At 44.4% G+C, this 21,689-nt stretch overlaps 1 long non-coding RNA gene across 2 annotated transcripts in view; it reads left to right on the forward strand.

Moving 5' to 3' along the window:
* Nucleotides 1–21,689, forward strand: part of LOC133365480 (uncharacterized) — a 46,492-nt gene that overhangs the window by 16,846 nt on the left and 7,957 nt on the right. The window contains exons 3-4 of one of the 2 annotated variants that reach the window (XR_009758226.1): nt 472–559; nt 20,220–20,646. This is a non-coding gene — a long non-coding RNA (uncharacterized LOC133365480). Of the gene's footprint in view, nt 1–471; nt 560–20,219; nt 20,647–21,689 lie in introns of those variants that run through there. The other variant, XR_009758225.1, reaches the window with a different exon arrangement.

Consider the following 21,689-nt stretch of genomic DNA (forward strand, 5'->3'; position numbering starts at 1 on the left):
CATAATGTCTTCAAACACAGTTAAAGCAGCATCTTGGGTACCTGGAACTGTGGGAATTGTTGTTCCCATGGTTTCTGAGTATTTACTAGGGTTGTCAGGAGCCCTGGGACTATATTTCCCAGAGTACCTGTTCCTCAAGAAACTTCTTCAGCAGTAACATAAAAATACTAGAAGCCGCATTGCAAGGCTTGACCTGTGTTGCTGTTACCACCAGGGAGAGATGCTTGAGAAATTTGTTTAGCACACATTTTAAAGTGAACTAACATTTCCCAGGAGAGTACGTGATTCAAATGTAGAGTATCCTTGACACTTCTTTGAATTTTGAGTTCCTGCCTCACAACGTGCCAAAATGCATACAAAATGCTCTTTTTATAATAAAATGCATTTAAAACTTATTTTTTTTAAAAAAAGAATGCATACCAAAAAAAAGAGTGTATTTCATGTGTATGTGTGTGTGTGTTTTAATTGCAGTTTGGTGCTGAACAAGGATGAAATAGAGTTATGAATGAACATGTGCAAAACTAGCCTGAATTGGAAATAGATAAATCTCTTTCACCAGGTAAGTTTTGGGTAAGAAGAAAGGAGGTGGCGGATGAGAACCTTGTGTCTGTAGGGGTGTGTGCGTGCACGCTGCTGAGAGATTGGGGGTTGAGGAGAGGTGCTCAGGCCTTCTTGCACTCCTCATGATGTACTGGGGAGTGTGATGGGTTCAAACCTTGGAACACTTATGGGACATAAATAAATTACCAGAGCCTATTCCACAGTGAGCGAGCCCATTGCAGGAAAGAGCTTCCTGCTTGCCAGAGCAGTTAATTCTCCAATGGAACAGGATGACAGGGGTGTTTGAATCTCCCTTTGGTAGAGGCTTTTATATTTAGATGCCAGGCTGGGCTGTCATGAATTGTTCCTCAACCCAGCCTAGCCCAGCCCTGCCTTGGAATGCAAACTCATCTGAGGCCCATTGAGCTCCCCCTTCCTTTGCCTCCAACCTCCCAACCTGTCCTGTGAAAGAAGGCAAATAGAAGCTGCTGGTAAGCAGGTCAGCAGCTTGGTGGGGTTATGTGTGTGTGTTTGACACTCCTTTATGGTGCCCACGAACCTGAACTGGGCCTTACTTTGTCCCTTTAACTATTAACTATATCTATAGATTTCTATCCCACCGTTCTGGTAGTCATCTACCACACAGAATCTTGAAACAATTTAAAATCCATCCATCTGTCCGTCCGTCCGTCTGTCTGTCTATCGTCTATCTGTCTGTCTATCTGTCTGTCTGTAACAAAACTTCATCAAATGCATGATATTAAAATACATTTTAAAAGCAACAATGGGCAGAGATGACAGATAAAATTGACCTTCACAGATAATACTTAGCAGGCAAAACCCTGCTGGAACAAAAATGTTGCTAGCAGCCAGCAAAAGGCATCCAGAGGGGGTGCCACCGGCACTTCATGGGGCAAAGCACTTTCTCTTTAGCTAAGTTGGTTGTTTCACTGAATTCTATTCAGTGCTGTCTGCCTGTTCTCTGTCAGCCTGGTCCAAACTTACCTTCTCTGCCCCATACTAGATATATTGTCCACATCGTGCCTTGTCTGCTTACATAATTTGTTCTGGGTGCTGTAGGGTGTTCTGCTTCAAGAAAGGGGTTGGGCATAGTGTCCTTCCACACGTTGTCCTGTTTAGGCCAGGAGTAAGGGACCTTTTCTTTGGCTCCACAGGCCAGATCCTTAATCTGGCTCCACTCCCATAGGCCAGCTTTGACATCTGAGTGGGGTAGCCCGCCTGTTGGTCATATGATGTCATTAATATGTCATGTGATTAACAGGTGGGCTGTCGTGTCACCTATTAAAATCCCTTGCACATGGTTCCCAAGTGCCTGATAGGCAGCTGGCTGTCAGTTGCTTGGAAATTGCGGCACCAGGGCCTTTGCCGCCCTGTGGTCAGCGGTTTGGGAACCCCTGTGCAAAGTGCTTTGCAAGCCCTATGCAGCTGATCCAGTGGGCTTTAACTCTTCCGCCCTTGATGGGTGGTAGAACTGAAGCCTGCTTTTGGCAAGCCTCAGCTGTGCATGCAAGTTCCCTGTGGAGAATTATCTTGCACCACCAATCCAGCAGGCTTCGACTGCCCATCAGCTGTCAAGAGCTGCTGTCCCTTGTCAATGCACAACTGGGAGTGCATTGGGTTCCTGACTGTGTAGTTGCAGCTGTGTCTCTACCTGCCCCTCTCCTGATGTCACATATGAGTGTGGTTTAGGGAAAATGGCCTCGCAGGCAAATTTGAACTTATGGAGGTTCCCCACCTCTGGTGTAGGCAATTAATGCTCTGGATAACAATGCTAGTTGTTCACAGTGCATGCTAAAGGTATGTGGGCAGAGGGTGGGGGGATCCTTGAGTCAATGCTACTAAACTCGAAAAAATGGAAAGGACTAGCATAGCAGGGCTATTGTTATGCTAAAATAGTAATCCCCCCTTAACCCTTGGAATAGAAAGGGCTCACATTGAAGGAATGTGTGGAAGAGCCTTAGAAGACACTGTTGGGTCTTCTACATATTTTATATTATATTATATACAGTACATTTATTCAGGGTGTTTATATACCAGATTTCACATTATTTATCAAGGTAAAAACTGAGAGAAAGTGTAGTGCAGTCGTCAGAGGGCTTGATTGGGGAAGGACAGTACATTTGTTAACATATTTGTAGATTGCACTTTCATATAAAATATCACAAGGTAGTATGCAACATAACACCACAATACTACTGTTAGGTATGGAAGGATCTGTCACTTTTGGTTTTCTCAGTTTGTCATTTTTCCAATCTTAAATTCAGTTCTTTTCTGCAGCAATTTATGATTTTTTAAAAAAAACAAAAAGATCTCCAGCATTTTAGTGTAAATTTATCCCAATAAACAGATTTTTGTATGCAGTTTGACTAATGTACATATTTTACAAGGAATTTCTCCTGATGTAATGCATATTTTTGTAAGTTACTTTCACGAATACATTCATCTTTATGCATACTTTCTCACTATACCGTATATGCATTTTTGTAAACATTTTTTGCCTGGAGAACTGCATTGCAGAATTTGGGTAAGTGTGAATTTTGAAGGATGGCTGTGTTTCAATTCTCATATTGGTGTGGAAAGTGTGAATTTTATAGATTCGAACTGAATAAAATTTCTCCCTCAACCCTAACTACAGTAGAAACAATAAAAACATCAAACTCGTTAGTAAAAGCTGGTTGGCAAAGGTTCTCGGGTTCCAGAGGCCTGTCTGAATACAGTTCTGTTAAAAATACTGTTTTTCAAAGAAGTCTGAAACTAAGCAGGGATGATTCCTGCAGGAGTTCTTCTGGCAAAGAGTTCCACAAGGAAAGGCCTACCACACTAAACACCTGGGAAAGGCCTGCCAAAGTGCCCTGTCAGAAGACCTCAGTGTTTGAGGCAGAGCACAAGGATTCAGGCAGTTGTTAAGGTACTTTGGGCCTAGGCTGTTGTTGGCCTTTGTGGATTTACACAATAGCCTTGAACCTGGCCCAGTAGCAAATCAGCAACCAGTGGAGCTCCTACAGCAGTGGGATAGATAGATTTGGCTTTAAATGCAAACTAAATCAAATTTCACTACCATCCCTAGTGGAATGGAAATGGAAATGCCTTCAAGTCGATCCCGACTTATGGTGACCCTATGAATAGGGTTTTCATGGTAAGCGGGATTCAGAGGTGGTTTACCATTGCCTTCCTCTGCGGCTGAGAGGCAGTGACTGGCCCAAAGTCACCCAGTGAGCTTCATGGCTGTGTGGGGATTCGAACCCTGGTCTCCCAGGTTGTAGTCCAACACCTTAACCACTACACCACACTGGCTCTCATCCCTAGTGGAGTGGGGAGAAAATAGATTTTTTCTGTTCCTGATCCAGCAGAGAAGCCCCTGTTGTGCCTGTAGATGGATCAGCTCAAGGTCCATCTAGATTCAATCCTTGGCTTGCTGAGCTCCATTTCTCTCTGCCCTTGAAATGCCCTATTTTGGGGGTGTACGCCAGTGGTATCTTCAGCTCGCTGCTGGTGTAAATGGAAGCAGGAGCTTCACTGCAGCAGATGTGTGTGACCGTCCCAATAGCACCGAGAACATAAATAATCATGAATGAACAATAAAAGGATGTCTGTGGGTCCCCACAGCAAGAACAATGTCTTAGAAAACAATGGACTCCTGATGTTGCTTCCACTCACTGTGGGAATGTGTGTCTTCTCCTGCCTTAAGAAGCTATAAACATTTCCTGAAAAGAGTAAAAATGCCAATATGCATTATTATGAAACATTTTCAGTGCATCCCACCCTTTCATTCCAGTCAGTTTCTTAAAATGATGTGGATGATCTAAACCAGACTTGGATTTAGGAGACAAATTACTGGGGGGGGGGAGTAATTCCTAAACTTTGTTTGTCATCCTGGATCCTTGAGAACCAGAGTATTTTGCCACTTTGCTTTCCTTTTGAGACATTAAAGAGTACCTTTGAGTTAAACTTCTAACAGGACAGCGTGAAAAGGAGAAGGTATGGAGGAGAGTTGACCAAAGGGATTGTGCCTCTCCCAGTTTAGCTTTTAACTCTCTGACAGAACAGAAGGCAAACCATATAAGAAAAGCAAAGGGAGGGCCCCGTACCCAAATGGCCTTTTGCCAGATGTACAATACATTCTGCACCCCCCCATGTTTGTGTTTGCTTTGGTGTTGCAGGAGGGGAACTAAATTTTCCTTTAGCCTTTGTTTGCTTGTGTGAGGCTTAAGGCTTATGCAAAAATTGGCACCTAAGTATAAAATAGTTTCATATGTTGGAAGAGCTTGGAGTCTGAAACTGGAATGGAGGGGGCAGCTCTTAGGCTTTACTTTAATTGTTGCACTTGTAATCCCTTGATGCCAAATGCTCTCCTTGTTGCAGACATGAGCACGCCAGGCAAAACTCTTTTTAAAAAATAAAGGAGTAAGTGTAGGACTGAGCTTTTGAATGGCTTCTATAAGATACATTGTGAAATGATGGGAAGAGGCAGCTCTTGGTGAGTGCTGTGAAAAAAGTTGGCATTGTGACAGTCTTATCCAGCTTTTGCAGTTTCAGACTTTTGTTGTTGTCAGATTATGATCACAATGGAGCAAAGATGACACCATCCATCCATCCACTCACCTACAGTACCTGTCTCATGAATTGCATCTATAAAGTTTTCAATATTGGGTGTTTCAACAACAACAACAATAATAAATGTCTTTTGTTTTTGAGATGTTTTAAAGTGCTTTTAGTATTTTTGTTTGCTGCCCTGGGCTCCTTCTGGGAAGAAGGGCTGGATATAAATTTAATACATAAATAAGAGCCAGTGTGGTGTAGTGGTTAAGGTGTTGGACTACGACCTGGGAGACCAGGGTTCGAATCCCCACATAGCCATGAAGCTCACTGGGTGACCTTGGGCCAGTCACTGCCTCTCAGTCTCATGAAAACCTTATTCATAGGGTCACCATAAGTCAGAATCGACTTGAAGGCAATACATTTACATTTAGTAGTAGTAGTAATAATAATAATAATAATAATAATAATATAATAATAATAAAAAAAAAACATAAGAAGAGCCTCCTGAGTCAGGCCAATGGCCTATCTAGTCCAACACCTTGTTCTCACAGTGGCCTGTGAGAAGTATTTTATACTGTATTGAATTTTATATTTTAAACTAGACTATCCTATACTATACTATAGACTGACCCAGTGCTTTGCAAGATGTTGGCTTGTATGGATCCACACCAGACATTTCCAAAATATGTACAAACACATTGTTGGAAGTTTGTGTGTGTTATGGGGTTTCCCAAGTTTCTCCTCCTCCTCTTTCAACAAGCATATTTGGGCTTTTATTGGCATATCCTAGTTCACGCGCTTTACAGAGATTTGCATCCAAATACAGTGTTGGGATAGATACAATTCACAGCCACCTCATAGAGGCACTCTCCTGAATGTGAATCTATGAATTGTGGTGGCCCAAAGCTTATTTTGGGGTCCACAGTCACAGTTCCCTTTTCTCATGTACGTATTTTACATTTTGTTATTGTCATGTGGGCATCATGTTGGACAGTGTCATGCACCCAAATGAAGCAGTGCGCCAGATGTAATTACATGACATCTTACTGCGGATACTCTCCTGGCATAGGAGTATAGGTATATAGTTTGTGCTGACCCAAACCTTATTTTGGTGTTCACATCCCTAATCCGTTATTGTCTTCTAAATATTTTGGCCCTCCTCCTTCTTTTTCCTTATCCAGAAACCTGTAAGTTCACAAAAATTCTGTGAGCATAAGTCCCATGGTTCATGAGACAGATACTGCAGGGGGGTGTGTGTGACCAGTGGCCATTTAAAAAAATGGTTTCTGCATATTTCTGCCAGCCTGCCCATGATGTTATCTGTTCATTTTTCTGTCTTTCCAAAGTATGCCTTCCGTGACATCCAATTGCCATCAGTAACGACTTTCCTACTGAAGTCTGTTATAGGGACAGGACTAGATTGTTGTCCACCAAGCCCCTCACCAATTTTCAATGGTCCGTGGGAAAAATGTTTTGGGAACCACTGCTGTAGTGGACAGGATACTGGACATGGACTGAAGAGACCCAGATCCAAAATTCCTGCTCATCTTTACATTATATTAAGGCTGTAATTCTATATGGACTTCCTTGGGAGTAAGTCCCTTTGGACTCCACAGGACTTACTTCTGAGCAGATGCATATCGGATTTCACTGCAAGTGGCTTTCGGCAATTGCTGTCTATCAGCTAGGGATGGAAAAAACCTGTCAATTTCAGTACTCTCACTTTCTTATTTTTCCAATCTGAAATTCGTTTCTCAACATTTCTGCAGAAATCTGTGGGGTTTTTTTTAAATCATAAAAATTCTCCTGCATTTTAGTGAAAGTTTCTCCTATTAAACACATTTTATATGCAGTTTTGACTAATGTACACATTTTTGCAAACAAATTCTCCACATAGAATGCATTTTTGTATATTATTTTCACTAATATATTCATTTTTATGCACACTTTCCTTGATACATGCATTTTTGTAAACAGTTTGGGCTGGAGACCTGCACTGCAAAATTTGGATAAGTCAAATTTCGAAGGATGGCTGTGTTTCAGTTCTCATATTGTTTCAGATAGTGCAAGATTCAGCTTTAAATGGGAACTGAATTGAATTCCCCCATCCCTATTCTCAGCCTAATATACCTCACAGGATTGTTGTGAGGATAAAATGGTATAAGATATGTGCAGTTTTATTAAAATTTTTGTGTACTAACCTGATGAAGGGTGATTAGGAAATATAAGAAAGAAGGAAAGAAAGAAAGATGTTAATCCGAATACATTGGAGGAAAGTGGGATATAAACATAATACATAAAGAACCCCCCCCCAGCCTCCACATGGGATGGTCCATCCATCAGCACCTCACCCTGCCTGAAAATTAATTAATTCACACAATCCAGACTATTCACGTTAGTGTTTAAAGTGACTAAACAACTTAGGCCCCAAATATATGAAAGATGACCTCCTTGCCTCTCAGGTGTTAAGGTCAGGGCATTCTTTGTGGCTGCCCCTAAGCTGCGGTTTTCCCTCTCCACAAGTGTGCCTCCATTATGGGGTTCCTAGGGCTGTGGACAGCCCTCCTGATCCACCATGTCCCAAAGATGGTACCCCCACCCTGGATCTGTCCCCAAAGTTATGGGTGGAGCTAAGGGGTCTTTTTGAATTAATAATATGGTTGGGAGGGGGAAGAAGGTGATGCTATGTCTCCTTCTCTCCCATCCCCCAAGCAGGCGGGTGGAACCAGCACCACGCAAGAACTGCTTTGCACATGGTGTGGGGTGCATTTGTGGGCAGCACATGGTCCCTGGAATGATGGGAGGGAGATTCCACCTCCCACCCTTGTTCTTGCAGGACCGCTAGTGATCTCAGGCAATCCTGCGAGAGCCTGAGCATATAACAATCAAAGCTAGGCCTGCGCGACACGGGCCTCACCTGCTGGTTTGAAGGGAGTGGACTGTTGAAGAGTCACATAAGAAGTCGGTATCAGTTGAGGGCTCTCTGGCAACTCCTCCCTCCAGAGACCGGTGCCTGGTGTTGAATGTTGTCACTCACCCCAATGCCCCACTCCCTGATAGCCCTGGATCATTCTGGGCCACCATACCTGACCGGTACCAATCCAAGGCTATCTGAACCCGACTTGGCTGAGGCCCCAAAGCCAGCAAAGAGGCCCAATTCAGCTCAGGACTTGGCGAATATGGAGCATAGCGCTAGTAGTTTCTGTTGTATGCTGAAGACACATCTCTTTAGCCTGGCCTTTGACACTTGTGATATATATTCTTGGGATCCACCTTATTCTCTTGATTGTGATTTGTTTTAAACTGATTTTAATATTGTATTTTAAGCTGCTGTAATGCGCCCTGGGACCTTATGGTGACAGGTAGGTAAGAAATCAAATAAATAATACTAATAAATAATACTTTGTGGCCTAAATAGAAATCAAAGATGCCTCAGAGTAGCTGAAGTTACAAGTCACTGGTTTGTTATCCAGCATCTTTCTGTAACTCCTCGGGGCTTTTCTGCCATTGTCTTAGGCCACGATGGGTCTCTGCTTCAGTGGAGCCAGGATTCCATTTGTGTGGTCAGCATTCACTTTGCAAACCTATGCATTTCTTTGCATTACTCCATATGAGCTTTTTTTTAAAGCTCCGATGAAGCTGCACGATATTAATCTAGAGTAAATGATCTATTTCAGATTTATGCTGGGGAGTGAATTCACCAGGGTGCAGAGAAGTATCTCATCACAGACCACAATGAATAATGTATTACACTTAGCAGTGTGGCAGGCTTGAGTTAGCTGAATTCATGTCATTTCATTCGGGCCATAAGGAGCCGTGCTTTCCTTTGCTTGTCATTTGGAGGCCTGTATTCCTTAGAAAGTAGCCGGTATACAAGATGAAGCTATTTTTCTTCCTGTCTGCTTTAGAAAGAATACTTTCTCTTTTGACTTAGACACACATTCATTCTCCCTAATGCTTTTTTAAGAAAGCAGAGCCTTAAAGATCAAAGATATTCAGCCAACACCTGTGCTAACAGTATGTTCAATTGCTATTGAGCATTCTTTGTAAAGCTGTTTTTTAAATGCAGGTGTTTTCTTAGTCTAATATGTGGAATTTAAATGAATCCATAAAGGATGAGAACGGAGCATCTTCCACATATCTTTCTATTATGCTTACATAAAAGTGGAGCTTATTTAATCATAAATTCAGTACAAAGGAGTGGAAAAAAATATCAAAGATTTCTCCCTATCGCTCTTTGTTGGTTGATGCTATATTTTGTTCTCAAATATTTAAACCAGGGATGGCCAGCTGGTGTCCTACTGTTCGGATGCAGCCTGTGAATCTTCCTCTCCCCCTTCTGAACCTAGGTGGTTCTTACCAAATTTTAATAAACTGAAAGGTGGCAAAATGTTTGCTACCATTTCACTTCTATAGAAAGTTATAGGGCTGGGGACAGAGAAAGTCTACACAATGAGTGCGGAATCTCAGGCCTGGGGCAAAATGTTCCAGCCTCTCTATCTGGTCATGGGGATTCTCCCCAGCCACACCCACTTTTCCTAGGCCACACCCCTCACTGACCCTGCTTTGCACTTTACTTGAGGTGTTTGCGTTTTTTTTTTTTGGTGTGTGTGTGTTTATTTATTTAATTAAGCTTATATACCGCCCGACTAGCAACAGGTCTCTGGGCGGTGAACATTAAAAATACAATAAAAATAACACAAAACTGTACACAAAACTGTACAGTCTAAAATCAAAATATAATAATTTAGAATTAACAGGAATTAAAATGCCTCAGAGAAGAGAAAGGTTTTAACCTGGCGCCGAAAAGATGATAGTGTCGGCGCCAGGCGCACCTCCTCGGGGAGATCATTCCATAGTTCGGGGGCCACCACTGAGAAGGCCCTAGATCTTGTCACCACTCTCCGGGCTTCCCTATGAGTCGGAACCCGGAGGAGGGCCTTCGTAGTAGACCGTAGTGTACGGGCCGGTTCATATCGGGAGAGGCGTTCCGACAGATATCGTGGTCCCGTGCCGTATAAGCTTTATAGGTAAGTACCAACACTTTGAATCTGGCCCGGAAGCATATTGGAAGCCAGTGCAAACAGGCTAGCACAGGTGTTATATGCTCAGACCGCTTAGTTCTTGTTAGCAGTCTGGCCGCCGCATTTTGCACTAGCTGTAGCTTCCGAATCGTCTTCAAAGGTAGCCCTACGTAAAGCGCATTGCAGTAGTCCAGACGCGAGGTTACCATAGCATGTACCACTGATGAGAGGTCCTCCTTACTCAGATAGGGACGTAGCTGGGTTACCAACCGAAGTTGGTAGAACGCATTCCGGGCCACCGAGGCTACATGAGCCTCAAGTGTGAGGGAAGAGTCTAAGATGACTCCCAGACTACGCACCTGTTCCTTTAGGGGGAGTGTAACCCCATCTAGGACAGGGTATATATCCACCATCCGATCAGAGAAACCATCCACCAACAGCATCTCAGTCTTGTCAGGATTGAGTCTCAGTTTGTTAGTTCTCATCCAGTCCATTGTCGCAGCCAGGCAACGGTTCAGCACGTCGACTGCCTCACCTGAAGAAGATGTAAAGGAGAAGTAGAGCTGCATGTCATCAGCATACTGATGACAACGCACTCCAAAACTCCTGATGACCGCCCCCAGCGGCTTCATATAAATGTTAAAAAGCATGGGAGACAGAACCGAACCCTGCGGGACCCCACATTGGAGAACCCACGGTGTCGAGCAATGTTCCCCAAGCACTATCTTCTGGAGACGACCCGCTAAGTAAGAGCGGAACCACTGCCAAGCAGTGCCTCCAACTCCCAATTCCGCAAGCCTCTCCAGAAGGATACCATGGTCGATGGTATCAAAAGCCGCTGAGAGGTCAAGGAGAATCAACAGAGTTACACTCCCTCTGTCTCTCTCCCGACATAGGTCATCAAACAGGGCGACCAAGGCAGTCTCAGTGCCAAAACCAGGCCTGAACCCCGATTGAAATGGATCTAGATAATCGGTTTCATCCAATAGCGCCTGGAGCTGGTCAGCAACCACACGTTCCAGGATCTTGCCCAGGAACAGAACATTGGCTACTGGTCTGTAGCTGCTGACATCCTCTGGGTCCAAGGAAGGTTTTTTCAGGAGTGGTCTCACTGCTGCCTCTTTCAGACAGCCAGGGACCACTCCCTCTCGTAAAGAGGCATTAATCACTTCCTTGGCCCAGCCAACTGTTCCTTCCTTGCTAGTTTTAATTAGCCAAGAGGGGCAAGGATCCAGTACCGAAGTGGTCGCACGAACCTGTCCAAGCACCTTGTCCACGTCCTCGAACTGAACCAACTGAAACTCATCCAACAAAACATGACAAGACTGTGCTCCGGACACCTCAGTAGGATTAACTGCTATTAAATAGGAGTCTAAGTCCCGGCGAATGCATAAGATCTTATGCTGGAAGTGTTCAGCAAATTTATTACATTGAGCTACCGATGTATCTGCCGTATCTTGTAGGCCTGGATGAAGTAGGCCACGAACCACTTTAAAAAGCTCCCATGGGCGTGAGAGAGATGACTGAATAGTGGCGGCGAAATGTTGTTTTTTTGCCGCCCTCACCGCTCCTACATAGAGCTTAGTAGAAGCACGAACCAGCTCATAATTGCATTCATCGGGAGTTCGTCTCCATCTCCGCTCAAGCCGCCTCCTGTCTTGTTTCATCGCTCTCAGCTCCGGAGTATACCAAGGAGCTGTATGAGCTCTACATAGGAGAGGGCGCGCAGGAGCGATCGTGTCAACAGCCCAGGTCATCTCTGTATTCCACAGATCGACCAGGGCTTCGACAGGAGCGCCAGTCTTATCAGCTGGAAAAACCCCCAGAGCCTTTTGAAAACCTTCAGAATTCATTAGTCTCCGGGGGCGGACCAATTTAATAGGTCCCCCACCCTTGCAGAGGGAAAAGGCTACTGAAAGTCTAAACTTCAGCAAGCAATGATCTGTCCATGACAATGGGAGAGATGTAAAACTCCCCACATCCAGATCACTATCCCCATGTCCAGTAGCAAAGACCAGGTCAAGAGTATGCCCCGATGTATGTGTTGGGCCACTAACATATTGAGACAGCCCCATGGTTGTCATGGCGGCCATGAAGTCCTGAGCTGCCCCAGACAAAGTAGCCTCAGCATGAATGTTGAGATCTCCCAGTACTAATAGTCTGGGGGATCTCAACAGTATCTCCTAGACCACTTCCGTCAGCTCAGTTAGGGAAGCCATTGGGCAGCAAGGTGGGCGGTACACCAAAAGGATTCCCAGTCTGTTCCTCTGGCCCAGCACAAGGTGCAAACACTCCAGACCAGTGATTGCATGGACATGGTGCTTGGTGAGTGAGATGGAACTCTTATAGACCACAGCAACCCCACCTCCCCGACCCTCAGATCTACCATGATGCTGAACCAGATACCCCGGTGGGCAGAGCTGGGAGAGACTAACTCCTCCCTGTTTGCCCACCCAGGTCTCGGTTATACATGCCAGATCGGCCACCTCGTCCACAATCAAATCATGGACGAGGGAGGTTTTATTATGTACCGATCTGGCATTAAAAAGCAGCAACTGGAGATCTGAGAGTTGGCTGATAGGACAACCAACAACCCTGCGGGTATGAGATGGACCAGAACGCGGCACAGCCACTACATGTCTGAGCCGCGTTCTCCTTACCTGGCACATCCCTCTCATATCACCATACCTCTCTCTACCCATCACTACAGCAATTGGGGCCCCCTCAGGTCTCCCCTCTTGATGATAAAATCTCTTCCCGAGGCACATGATAAACTATAAATACAAAAAACTCATATACATAAAAATACACATTCACTCACAACATACACTCATATAACACCCATTCATCCACTTCAAACCCACACAGAAGACACAGTCCCGTATTCTGTGCACCCAAATGCCAGCTCTAAGACCGTTCTTCTTCCCACGTATAACGCCACCTGGGGCCTGGTCCTGCAAGATGCTCACGTGCAGAGCAGGAGCCCAAGAAGGAGAGAGCAGAGATGTTGGCCAAGCAGCAGCAGCAGCAGCCGCCGCCGCCGCCGCCGCCGCCGCCGCCGCCGCCGCAAAGCAGGCAGATGGCTCTCCCTCCCTGGGTGGTGATGGTCCTCTTCCCTTGCAGGCACTGGATCTCCCAAGCCCCCTCAGCCAGCCGGCTTATATATCCCCTCCAGAGAAGGGACAGGTGGAACAGTATCAGGCACAGCTGGCTGGGTACCTGGAGCCTGGTCCTGCAAGGTGCCCAAGTGCAGAGCAGGAGCCCAAGAAGGAGAGAGCAGAGATGTTGGCCAAGCAGCAGCAGCAGCAAAGCAGGCAGATGGCTCTCCCTCCCTGGGCGGTGATGGTCCTCTTCCCTTGTTGTTGTTGTTTTGCTTCAACCGCCATGATCCTTCACTGGACCTGAAAAACTTTCCAATGAGGTTTGTGTAGAGATGGGGGAGAAATTTGATTCAGTTTGCATTAAAGGTGAACCTGCCTAACCCACAGTTTCTGAAACAAGTATATGAATTGAAACATAATTGGCCTTCAAAATCTTACTCTTCTGTGAATTTTGCAATGCACTTCTTCAACCATGCAATGTGCACAAAAATGCATACATAAGGGTAAAGTGTGCATAGGAATCCATATATTAATGAAAATAATGTACAAAAATGCATTATATTAGGGAAAATTGCTCTGCAAATATGTGCACATTAGGCAAAATTTCATACAAAATGGATATATTAGGAGAAATCTACACTCAAATGCTGGGGAATGCCTGGTGGAATTCTTTGATAGCTTTATGCAACATGCAAACAATGCACCAATGCAGCCCTACATGTAAAAACAGTTTCACATGGATTGTGTTGTACATAGAACAGTCTTCAGGCACTGTTTGTTTGCACTGCAGGGACCTCTTTCCCTGCTTGTTGCAAACCATGCTTTACCTGTGCTGTGTTTTTTCTGGATGGCAGCCAGCAATTTAGATGGTTTCGAACTGCTTTATGGAAAAATTGCAAGCCATGAGGTTTTGAGAAATAGCTCCTTGCTGCTGTGTTTGGAATAACGTTTTGGACATACCGTGGACTCAGTCCACAGATATACCTGTTTGTTCAAAACATTTTAATACCGCCCTTTATTTACAAGTTTACAAATATAATAGATTAAAAACAATCAAACATTTAAATAAACCAGCAGAAAAGACCTTCTTAGCTAGTTAAAAGGCCTGGGTGATCAAAAATGGGTTTGTCTGGCATGTAAAAGAAAGCAGTGTGGCTGCCAGGTGAGTTATTTGGGGAAGGGCATTCCACAGTTGGGATGGCAGAACAAAAAAAGCCCCCTTCCTTCATTGCCACATGCTTTACATCTGACAAGAAAGGCACCTAGAGAGAAGAGCCTCAGCAGGTGATATAAGGTCTAGATAGGGTGGTAATGGGACTACCTGAATCCTTATATCCCACGTCAGTCACTGAGATCATCTGCAGGAGCCATGTTAATCATCCCCCAAGTTGGAGATGCTCATTTAACAACATGAAATTGAGCCTTCACTGTCATTGGCCAAGTTCTCTGGAATGCTCTGCCAACAGAGATTCAGAGAGGGGGCGTTTTAAAAGGTCTGTTTTAACCTTTGAATGCCTTCTGAAAACCTTTCTGTTCTGCCAGGCTTATGCCGGCATTTAAGAAGATGTCTTTATGCAATAGTTGACCTTTGTTTTTACTGTATTCTTAATGATTTTTACTGTACATTCCTTTTACTTGTTCATAGAATCATAGAATTGCAGAGTTGGAAGGGGCCTATAAGGCCATCAAGTCCAACCCCCGCAATGGAAAAAGGTGCTTCTTAAGGTACCTGAGCCCCCAAGCTATTTAGGACCTTGAAGATAAGTAGTGACACACTGAACTGGGCTCAGAAGTCAACAGACAAACAGTGATGCTCTTTATAAAACTAGTAAGATATGGCCTGAATGAACAATTTTGTTTATTCATTTATTCCTACCTTTACACCTTGCCTTTCTTCTGCCAAGGAACCCAAGGCTGTGTTTATGTGATTCCCAGGTGGTCAGCCATCCAGGCACTAACCCAGACCCAGATCTGCTTAGCTTCAGTAAGGTGGTGGCATTTATGTGCCTTCTGACCATATCCTTAGGACATAGCACAGCAGCGGAAAGCAGAACATGTTTACTTTCAATTATAATGTCAGAAAGGAATGGCACAGTCAGCCTTGAGCTCTGTTGCACAGGCTACATTGTCATATTTTAAAAACCAATCAACCAGCCAACAATGTTTTGATTCAGGGATCAAGTGTGACACCACCAGTTCCAGGACATACATTGAGGTGAGTTTTTTTTTTATGACCATGGCAAACATTGATCAGTTGTTAATTTTCAAAACCACAGTAGATGAAAAAAACATTTTAGAGTTGTAGAAAATGTACCAATAGGGGGCAGAAGCAGCATTTGACAACAAAAGGAATGCCTCCCCCCACCCTGGCAATTACTCCCCCCTCCCTCTCAGAATACAAGACATGATGTAAAATAGAACCGTGTGCAACCCAGAGTCGAAACTTCACAAACACAGGGAACATCTCCACTTGATTGCAGACTGCAAATGTTACCCAACTCTACTCCAAGCCACCAAACTTTTCTGACATTATCAGCTGAAATCCTGCAGGAATGGATTCCCAAATTTTATTTTCTGATGTTATTGCTGCGTAGCTAGTGTTACATGGATTTCACCGGTGACATTGGCATGATGGAGTCCAAGTGTTTAGGCAGACATTACCTGCATTCTGCCTTAGAAGTAGGGATGGGGGCGAAAGTAGGAATGGGGGCAAACTTACCTATTTTGCAGTTCCCCACACAAGACATAAACCAAAAATGTAGTCATCCTTGAAAATTTGCACTTCTCCAAATGTTGCAGTGCTGTTTTCCAACCAAGTAATGCATTCAAAAATGCATATAAGGGTACATATCTATATTAGTGAAAGTAACATATAAAAAGGCATCAACAACTTATGACCATATTACCAATAATTATTCTTGCTTTATAACTGAAGCAAAGCAAAGTGAAACTGTAATTAACATGTTCAGGTATATCTCCTGATCTTGGATGTTTCACATCTCACACAGACCTTACATCTGTTCCAAAAGTGGTGTGAAACCACAGCATGCTGCTTCTAGTTGCAACAACAAGAAAATGATCACAAAATTCACATAAAAGAAAAAATATTTGGTTTACCAAATCTAGGCTCCCAGCTCTCATATTTTTTTGTGTGTGTATGTGTGTAGTTCTCGGGCAGTTTCTGATAAACATTTAGAAACAAGATCTTAGTCATGGGGGAGACCATTGTTGGATAACATTGCTGTACAAGGAGTGTGTGGAACATCAATTCTAATTCAGCTTCCAGCTGATTGCATAAAAGCAGAGACTTAGCAGTGTTAAAAGGCTCTAGAGTAAAAGCAACCTTGGTGAGAACTTGATGAAGACGGGGTTGTAGTGGACAGCACAATGAAAATGTCAACCCAATGAGTGGCAGCTGTGAAAAAGGCAAATTCCATGCTAGGGATAATTAGGAATTGAAAATAAGACAGCCAATATCATAATGCCGTTGTATAAATCTATGATGCAGCCGCATTTGGAATACTGTGTACAGTTCTGGTCGCCTCATCTCAAAAAGGATATTATAGAGTTGAAAAAAGTTCAGAAGAGGGCAACCAGAATGATCAAGGGGATGGAGCAACTCCCTTATGAGGAAAGGTTGCAGCATTTGGGGCTTTTTAGTTTAGAGAAAAGGCAGGTCAGAGGAGACATGATAGAATTGTATAAAATTATGCATAGCATTGAGAAAGTGGATAGAGAAAAGTTCTTCTCCCTCTCTCATAATACTAGAACTTGTGGACATTCAAAGAAGCTGAATGTTGGAAGATTCAGGACAGACAAAAGGAAGTACTTCTTTAGTCAGCGCATAGTTAAACTATGGAATTTGCTCCCACAAGATGCAGTAATGGCCACCAGCTTGGATGGCTTTAAAAGAAGATTAGACAAATTAATGGAGGACAGGGCTATCAGTGGCTACTAGCCATGATGGCTGTGCTCTGCCACCCTAGTCAGAGGCAGCATGCTTCTGAAAACCAGTTGCCGGAAGCCGCAGGAGGGGAGAGTGTTCTTGCACTCGGGTCCTGCTTGCGGGCTTCCCCCAGGTACCTGGCTGGCCACTGTGAGAACAGGAGGCTGGACTAGATGGGCCACTGGCCTGATCCAGCAGGCTCTTCTTATGTTCTTATGAAATCTTGTGATGGTGGAGACATCTCTGTGTTAGTTCAGATCCCTGCACATCTCACTGCTGAGACATCAAGACAGAAATGAAGATATCCATTATGTATTTACCCAGCTCAGTAAGCTGTTCAGAAGAATATTCACTTTGTGCTATTTCCAATATTCATTGTGCTATTTCCAAACATGTCAGGTTGTGTGACACCTTCTGAGAGTGCATTTTATACTCCACTTTCCATTTAAAAAAAAGGTTTTCCATGTGGTATACAGGATAAACATTCATCAAAATGCTACAATGAAACAAAACTGCAGCAAAATATAGAGACAAAACCACAGTTGTTAACAGAAACACTTTGGAAAATGGAATATCATTGTAGTTTGACACCTGTGCAACAATAAGTGTGTCAAACCTGTGAAAGTGGGAAAGACTAGAGAAGACCCTCAGCCAATGATCTTAACTAGCAAGAAGATTTGTGTGGGAGGAAACAATCCTTTTGGGACCCCGTGACCTTCCAGAAAGGGTTTGCCAAAAACGAGGATTTGCATCACTGAAAAGCAGGAGAGTAGGTTGCATTCAGTAATTTATATGTATGGATGAAAATGTGTAATTAATTATGATAATTTAAAATAGGAGCAGGGCCGACTCCAGGCATGTGGGGGCCCTTGGGCATCAGCTTGCCCTGGCCCCCTGGTGGGTGGGTGCGCAGCCCCCCCATGGCCCCCCTACCTGTCTAGTCTTTACCATTGCCCTTAATGAAGATGGCGGCTGCGGTGTCCCTAAGGGGAATAAAGCCTCCACCACCATCTTTGTTGATGCACACGTGTGTGCTACGTGCGCACATCTAAGATGGTGGCAGCAGCTTCAGTACCTTAGGGAAGCTGCGGCTGCCATCTTCATTAAGGGCAATGCTAAAAAGCCGGCTGACAGGTAAGTGGGGGGCATGGGGGGCATGGATCGTGGAAGGGGAGCGGAGGGCCCCTCAGGGGCCCCTCAGGGGCTCCTGAAGCTCCGGGGCCCTTGGGCCAGTGCCCAACCTGACCGCCCTTTAGAACCGGCCCTGAATAGGAGTACCATACATCTTCCCATGATGGAGAAGACACCAGGTGATTTGTGTGCCCACTCAGTCTACTGACCAGGTGCAACTTCAAGGCTCCTGATCTCCCTTTTTATGGTTCCTTATATTTGAAACAGACTTGGATTGGACAGCCCTCAAAGAGAGGATACCTTCAAATGGAGGACCGTCCAAGTGATCATGAACTATAGCTCCCATAAGACCTGACCATTGACCATGTTGGCTGAGGTTGATGGGGCTTAGAGTCCAACAACATCTGGAGGGTTACAGGGTTGCCATGCCTGCAGTAGGCAGACCTGGAAAATCTTTAAATTGAAATATTCTTTTATCTGTATACAGTGTTTGAAGTGGGGAGGGACCGGGTGGGTTACCATGCCACTTCTTTTCCTGTAGTCATTGTTGAGCCTTCTATAGGGATGGGTGACAAATTTGATTCAGTTTGCATTTCAAGCCACATCTATCAAATTCACACTTTTCTAAACAATATGAGAACCAAAGCACAGCCATCCTTTGGAATAAATACTTATAATTTTGCAATGGGTTCACCACCTAAACAATGTTTACAAAAATGTATATGTTAGGGAACTGTGTGCATAAAAATGAATGTATCAGTGAAAATAACATACAAAAATGCATTATATGATGAGAATTGGCTTGCAAAAATGTGTACAATAGTCAAAACCACCTAGAAAAATGTGTTTCTTAGGAGAAATTTGCACTAAAATGCTGGAGAATTTTCATAAGGATATTTTTTTAAAAAGTTGCAAATTGCTGCAGAAACCTGGGGAACTGAATTTAAAATTGGCAAATTTAAGATTGGCAGAAACTGAGAGAACTAAAATTGACAGCTCTTTAAATTCCTAGTCTGCCATAACTATCCCAACTCACCACCACCCCGCCTCATTTCAGGCACTCTTGTCAATTCAACAGCACATTTATAATATGTTTTCTTCCTATTTTTAAAAGCAATGTATAGTCAGGTTGCAGCCAACAGCCGGTCATGCACATGGTTTTGGATGCTCATGTTAATATTTTTACTTTTAAAATGGTGCGTGCGACCACTTCTAGGTTGGATCCTTGCCCTTCTTGGCTAATAAAAGCTAGCAGGACTGGAACAGCCGGCTGGGCCAGGGCGGTGATTAACGCTTCTTTGCGGGAGGGAGTGGTCCCTGGCCTCTTGAAAGAGGCAACAGTAAGACCACTCCTGAAGAAACCGTCCCTGGACCCGGAAAACCTTAACAACTATAGGCCGGTAGCTAATGTCCCATTCCTGGGCAAGGTCCTGGAACGAGTGGTTGCCAACCAGCTCCAGACACTCTTGGATGAAACCGATTATCTGGATCCATTTCAGTCGGGCTTTAGGCCCGGTTTTGGCACGGAGACAGCCTTGGTCGCCCTGTACGATGACCTTTGTCGGGAGACAGACAGGGGGAGTGTGACCCTGCTGATTCTCCTTGATCTCTCAGCGGCTTTTGATACCATCGACCATGGTATCCTTCTGGGACGACTCACTGATTTGGGAGTGGGCGGTACTGCGTGGCAGTGGTTCCGCTCCTACTTGGCGGGCCATCTCCAGAGGGTAGTGCTTGGGGAACATTCCTCAGCACCCTGGGACCTCCAATATGGGGTTCCGCAGGGGTCAGTTCTGTCCCCCATGCTTTTTAATATCTACATGAAGCCGCTGGGTGCGGTCATCAGGAGTTTTGGAGTACGTTGCCATCAGTATGCTGATGACATGCAACTCTATTTCTCCTTTTCATCTTTTTCAGGTGAGGCTGTCGACGTGCTGAATCGATGTCTGGCTGCGACAATGGACTGGATGAGAGCTAACAAACTGAGGCTTAATCCAGACAAGACTGAGATGCTGCTGGTGGGTGGTTCTCCTGACCAGATGGTGGATGTTCGACCTGTTCTGGATGGGGTTGCACTCCCCCTGAATGCTCAGATTCGTAGCTTGGGAGTTCTTTTAGATCCATCCCTGTCGCTGGAGGCTCAGATAGCCTCAGTGGCATGGGGTGCTTTTTACCAACTTTGGCTGGTGGCCCAGCTACGTCCCTATCTGGATAGAGAGAACCTCGCTTCAGTAGTTCATGCGCTGGTAACCTCGAAATTAGATTACTGCAATGCGCTCTACGTGGGGCTGCCTTTGAAGACGGTTCGGAAACTGCAGCTTGTGCAGAATGCAGCGGCCAGATTGTTAACGGGGACCAGACGGTCCGACCATATAACACTGATTCTGGCCCACTTGCATTGGCTGCCTATATGTTTCCGGGCCCGGTTCAAAGTGCTGGTTTTAACCTACAAAGCCTTATATGGCACTGGACCACGATACCAGTGGGAACGCCTCCCCCGAAACTGCCCGTACACTACGCTCAACATCAAAGACCCTCCTCCGAGTGCCTACTCATAGGGAAGCTCGGAGGGCGGCAACATGAAAAAGGGCTTTTTCAGTGGTGGCCCCTGAATTGTGGAACACCCTCCCAGAGGAGATACGCCTGGCGCCAATGTTACTATTGTTTCGGCACCAGGTTAAAACTTTCCTCTTCGCCCAGGCATTTTAATTATTTTAATCATGTTGTATATACTGGAAGTGTTTTAATTCTTAATATTTTGTATTTTTAAATTGTGTTTTTATATTGTATATGCTTATGTATTTTTAATGTTGTTCTTGTTCTTGTGAACCGCCCAGAGAGCTTCGGCTATGGGGCGGTCTATAAGTTTTAATGATAATATATTATATATATTAAAATATTGTATCTGTTTCTACAACAAATCGATGCTTATTCCCAAGCAAACATGTTAAGCATCAGAGCAGCAGAAGCAAACCACATTATATCCCTGTAGTTTCGGTGGTGCTGTGTGTTAAGTGAGGTTTTAAAATGTGAAACTGCACATACTCCGATTTTTTCGTTCTTTTTTAGTGGAATGCTGGGTTGGAGGGAGAAATGTCCGTTGTGTGCTTCACAATGGAAGTAATTCACATGGACATGAATCCCCTTCTCCGTAAGACCATTATATACAGGCTCTAAAATGACCTAGCTGCACCACTGTTTGTGAGATCTTACATGTTGAGATTTTGTGTGAACTCCCCATCAGTGGGGAAGAGTGCAATTATACTCAGGCCCTTCTTGTGGGCTTCCTATGGGCATCTGGTTGTCCACTGTGAAAACAGGATGCGGGACTAGATGGGACCATTGGCCTGGTCCAGCAGAGCTCTTCATATGTTCTTATGCTCTTTC

Source organism: Rhineura floridana, chromosome 10 (genome assembly GCF_030035675.1).
Source record: "Rhineura floridana isolate rRhiFlo1 chromosome 10, rRhiFlo1.hap2, whole genome shotgun sequence".
NCBI lineage: Eukaryota > Metazoa > Chordata > Lepidosauria > Squamata > Rhineuridae > Rhineura > Rhineura floridana.